The sequence below is a fragment of the Octopus sinensis genome, linkage group LG1 (assembly GCF_006345805.1).
Source record: "Octopus sinensis linkage group LG1, ASM634580v1, whole genome shotgun sequence".
NCBI lineage: Eukaryota > Metazoa > Mollusca > Cephalopoda > Octopoda > Octopodidae > Octopus > Octopus sinensis.
Window position 1 is genome coordinate 131,910,657 of NC_042997.1, and position 6,000 is coordinate 131,916,656.

Here is a 6,000-nt window from a genome sequence, read left to right on the forward strand (position 1 = left end):
GTGTTTCTATGGCTGGATGCCCTTCCTAACGCCAACCACTCCGTGAGTGTAGTGGGTGCTTTTTACATGCCACCCGCACAGGTGCCAGACAGAGCTGGCAAACGGCCACGAACGGATGGTGCTTTTACGTGTCACCGGCACGGGGCCAGGCGATGCTGGCAACGGACACGAACGGATGGTGCTTTTACGTGCCACCGACACGGGGGCCAGACAGAGCTGGCATACGGCCACAAACGGATGGTGCTTTTACGTGTCACCGGCACGGGGGCCAGGCGAGGCTGGCAACGGACACAAACGGATGGTGCTTTTACGTGCCACCGACATGGGGGCCAGGTGTGTGTGTGTATATGTTTGTGTCTGTGTTACGTCCCCGTAACTTAGCAGTTCGGCAAAAGAGACTGATAGAATAAGTACTAGGCTTACAAAGAATAAGTCCTGGGGTCAATTTGCTCGACTAAAGGCAGTGCTCCAGCATGGCCACAGTCAAATGACTGAAACAAGTAAAAGAGTAAAGAGTATATTAAAGGAGCAAGACTGACAGTGTGGTCAAGGATTGTGCTTAGCAAAGGTTTTTCTGGCTTCAGTTTCACAGCACAGCACTTGGAGCAAGTATCTTTAACTATAGCCCTTTAATTATAACCCTAGACTGACCAACGTTTCTGAGTGGAATTTGATAGAAGGAAAATTTGCAGAAATCCATTGTCTACATACATATCATACTTTTATATATCCCTCAACACTGTGCCTCACACAATTGAGGGGCCTTAACTTGCAAGTGCTCGGTGACTTCACCAGTGCTGGTGCCATAAAAAAAAAAATGCACCCAATACACTCGAAAGTGCTAGGTATCATGAAGGGCATCCAGCTGTAGAAACCATGCCAAAGCAGATACTGGAGCTTAATGCAGCCTTCTAGCTCAATATTTACTGCCAAACTACCCAACCCATGCCAAAATAATGATATTTATGTATCTGTAGGCATCAATTTATATCAGTGTGAGTTATTAAATATTGATGAGAAAAAGAATGTCATTTTGCAAATGAGGTCCCCACTGCATCAGGTTAGGCCCTTCCTTGTCACATTCAATGTCAGAAATACATTGAATTGGTGATTAGCTTGTTGGATACTTGTAATCAATGATATACTTGTTCATAAATTGTTGAGGCAAGTGAAATTGAAATCAAATTCGATGACTGGCATCTGTGCTAGTGGAACGCTAAGAGCACCATCCGAGCGTGACCATTGTCAGAGCAGCTAACTGGCTTCCATGCCGGTGGCATGTAAACGGCACCATTCAAGCATGATCGTTACCAGCGTCACCTTACTGACACTTGTGCCAGTGGCACGGGAAAAAACATTCGAATGAGGTCGTTGCTAGTGCCGCTGGACTGGCTCCTTTGCAGGTGACATATAAAAAAAAACACCATTTGAGTGTGGCCGTTGCCAGTACCACCTGAATGGCCCTTGTGCCAGTGGCATGTAAAAGCAACCACTACACTCATGGAGTGGTTGGCGTTAGGAAGAGCATCCAGCTGTAGAAATTCTGCCAGATCAAGATTGAAGCCTGGTGCAGCCATCTGGTTCACCAGTCCTCAGTCAAATCGTCCAACCCATGCTTGCATGGAAAGCGGACAGTAAACGATGAGGATGATGATGAAATCTCACAGTTGGCAATAGATCGTTTCTGTTTGTACTCTTACATCCCTTTGATTAACTTTACTTCCCTTTTAATCATTAAGTCTGATTTTCTACTCTTGCATGGATTACTTGGTTCTTGTCCAGCACTGCTTCTCACCAATTGCTATATAGTCCCTTGTCATCTTCTGTGTGATGTACAGCATTCAGAGATCAGCTTCACCATTTTCTCCATTTTTACAAGATTATTTAGCACTTTTCTTTTATCCATCTATCATCCTCTATAGGCATCTCATGCCTGTACCTTCTGATTATGTCTTACACATTACAGTTGATTCCTCTTATACCCGTCTGTTTTGGCAACTCATTTCTGTTACAGCATTTACACCCCTGACCCACACCAAATTCCTCCACCTTCTCTTTCAACAGATATTCACAACTGACCATACCTGCACCACGTTTGCCACTCATGCATTTCACCTATCTCTATCTTTACCTATCTACCACTCCCCTCTTCACACACATGAACTTAGCTTTCTACCCATGCCACTTCACTTATATCCACCTTCATGTAACTTGAGTGTATGCTCTGACATCTTCCTTTTTCAGCTGGGTTAACCATACATCTCCCTACAGCATAACATGCATTTCTGTCCCTCCATAATACTTTACCCTCTTGTCATATTGTATAAAGCCTCCACTCTAAATGCTATTCCCTCCTCAGTTGTCGGGGTTTTGTCTTGCAGGTTACTTGGTAACCTCGCTGTTACGAACACCACATAAAAAGCACCCAGTAAACTTTGTAAAGTAGTTGATATTAGGAAGGAATCCGGCCATGGAAATCATGACAAAGACAATGGAGTTTAATGCAGTTTTATAGCTTGCAAGTTCTTGACAAACCATTCAACCCAAGCCAGCATAGAAAATGGTGGCGAGCTAGTAGAATCGTTAGTACACCGGGTGAAATGCTTGGCGGTATTTCGTCTGTCGCTGCATTCTGAGTTCAAATTCTGCCGAGGTTGACTTTGCCTTTCATCTTTCGGGGTCGATTAAATAAGTACCAGTTACGCACTGGGGTCAATATAATCGACTTAATCCGTTTGTCTGTCCTCTCTGTGTTTAGCCCCTTGTGGGTAGTAAAGAAATAGATATTTCTTCTGCTGCAACGTTCTGAGTTCACACTCCTATGAGGTCGACTTTACCTTTCTTCCTTTTGGTGTTGATAAATTTAGTACCTGTTGAGTACTGGGGTTGATGTGATTGACTGTCCCCCTCTCTACAAAATCCAGGCTTTGTGTCTAGAGTAGAAAGGATTAAATGATAATGATTGTTTGTTCCAGCAGAATGCAACAAGCTGGCAGAATCGTTAGAATATAGGGCAAAATGCTTTGTGGTATTTTGTTCATTTTTATATCATCATCGTCGTTGTCGTTTAATGTCCACTTTCCATGCTGGCATGGGTTGGACGGTTTGATTGAGAACTGGCAAGCCAGCAGGCTGCACCAGGTTCAAATCTGATTTAGCAAAGTTTCAACAGCTTGATGCCCTTCCTACACACATACACATATAATGGGCTTCCTTCAGTTTCCATCTACCAAATCCACTGAAAGTTTTGATCAGCCTGGGGTTAGAGTAAAAGACACATGCCCAATATGCCACACAGTAGGATTGAACCTGAAACCATGTGGTTGGGTAGCTAACTTCTTAACCACATGACCATGCCTGTGCCTTTTGTCATTAGTAAAATAATTCAAATTTGAGTTCCAGTAATTATCAGTTGGAATCCTAGTTCTGAATTGTTAATGTGAGTAATATTTTATAATTAACTATAATCATAATTAAATTCTATTCACAATATGAACATAATTAGCAGCATTGCCCAAATTATTAATACCTACAATAAATGCAATCATATAAGTTCACTATATTTCAATTAAACTTCTTGAAAAATGTCCGGATTCTCTTCAACCAATTAGAAATACTTTAAAATATATATCTTCTTCTTCTTAATCCTTTTTGCTCCTTGTGGAGAATAGGGCCGGTTTCCTTGGCATATAGGTTCCCCACCTGGACAGGACGCCGGTCCATCGCAGGCGAGCTGCAAGATGCAGGAGGAAAGAGTGAGAGAAAGTTGTGGCGAAAGAGTCAGCAGAAGTTCACCATTACCTTCTGCCAGAGCTGCGTAGAACTTAGGTGTTTCGCTCATATGCACACACATCACCCAGTCTGAGATTCGAACCCACGATCCCTCGACCACGAATCTGCTGCTCTAACCACTAGGCCATGTGCCTCCACAAAATATATATAGAGATCTTAAAATAAAATTACCATTCTTTTAATATATTTCAAAATCCTCATCATTTAATGTTCATTTTCCATGCAGGTTTGACTGGAGCGGGCAAGCTGGAGAGCTGTACCAGGCTCCAATTGTCTGTTATGGCAAGATATCTACGACTGGATGTCCTTCCTAATGCCAGCTCCTTTACAGAATGTACTGGATGCTTTTTACATGGCACCAGCATGGGTGCTTATGAGGCATCAGCACCTGCAAGCTTGCAAGGCAAGAACCTCTTAGCTAAGAGCGAGGGTGGAACCAAAAGGTTAGAGTATGATAGAGGGACAATACTATACTAGTTACTCTAAATGAATTATTTTTCTAATCAGTAAATATTTCCAATGTCTATTGTTGTGCTTGAGGTATATAAATACTGTTACATGTTTCCCCCTAGGCTAAGGCTTAAGTCTGACATGAGCCTTAAAACTCGTAAGATTTTAGCTTGATGTGGTTTCCATAGCATACGACTGGGTTACATTTCCTCCTGAACAGGATGCCAGTCCATTTCAGGGTTAACTTCCCAAATATTGTTGGAATTCATTTACAGTCGAATGAACTGGAATAATGTGACATTATGTGTTTTGCTCAAGAATGCAGTGCACCAACCAGTTTGAAAACCAAAACTCCAACCTTAGAATTGTGAGTGCAACACCTTAAACTCTAAGACAAACATTTTCATTGAGAAACTTAAAAAAAAAAATCGGAAAATTTATATACCCTACGAATTTCCCTTGAAATGATGTATCACCATCATTTAATATCCAGTTTCAAAGCCAGCATGAAGTTCTATGGTTTGACAGGCTCTGATTGGTCCAAGGACTGTATTCTGCTCCACTCTCAACTTTGTCATGGTTTCTATGGCTGGATGCCCTTCCTAATTCCAACCACTTTACAGCATCTACTTGGTGCATTTTTGTACCACCAGCAAGATTATGAACCCCAAGGGAGGGCTTTATGCTGGGGCAGTGGTTCCCACACTTTTTTGGGTTGCCACCCCTTGGCACTCAGGCCACATTATCAGTGCCGTCTCCCCTGCCACAAACATAGACCACTTTCTGCATTAAATTCAAAACAAATGTATTTCACAAGCTTAACCTAATTAAGCTATTATTTTATTGTTTTTACATCTATCACCCCCTTTTGGCCACCCCATTATTGCTCTCACTTTACTTCAGTGCCTCACTGGATATTTCCACTGCCCCCAGTGGGGCAGTACTAGCCACTTTGGGAACCACTGTGCTAAGGGACGAGTGGGTTAACCTATGAGAGTAGAGCAGGTTCTTGAAGAGCAGCAGCAAAGAAATAGTGGTGATAAGGTATGTCCCCTTAGAAAATAAGAGGAGTAGAAGTGGGTGAATATTTGTATCCCTAAGCAAAATTTCTGCTACCTTGATGCAAAACTGTGACTTACAACTTGGAAGATACATTCATCATCATCTAACATCCAATTCCCATGCTGGCATGGCTTGGATGGTTTGCCAGGAGCTGGCAATCTACACTGGCGAAAATAAATTTAAGACTGACGATAAAAGTTCTATTTCTTACAAAATATTTTGTTACTAACACCATACAAATTATTTTTATTTTTTACACCTTATGCAGAATTTATTTCTCTTTCGAATGTTGCAGATAACAACTATTTTTATACAACTTGAAGAATTCTAATGCTAAATTAATATAAATGTTTCAAATTTACCGGCAAAATTAGTTTAAGACTGTATTATTATAATTTTATTTAAAGCTTAAGATTGTAGCAAAATGAGCAACAAGAACCAAATACATATTAGTACTTTGTGCCGTAGCCTTTATTCTTAATAACAGCTGAACAACGCCTCGGCATTGAATTCACTAAGTGATTACAAAATTCTATGGGAATGTTTTGCTATATTTCATTGATATAATCGAATAATTGTTTTACATTAGATGGTTTTTTAGCATGAAGTTTTTGGGAAACATAATTCCACAAGTTCTTGATCGGATTCAGGTCCGGGCTCTGGGGAGGCCATTCGATTACGTCAATATTATGGTGA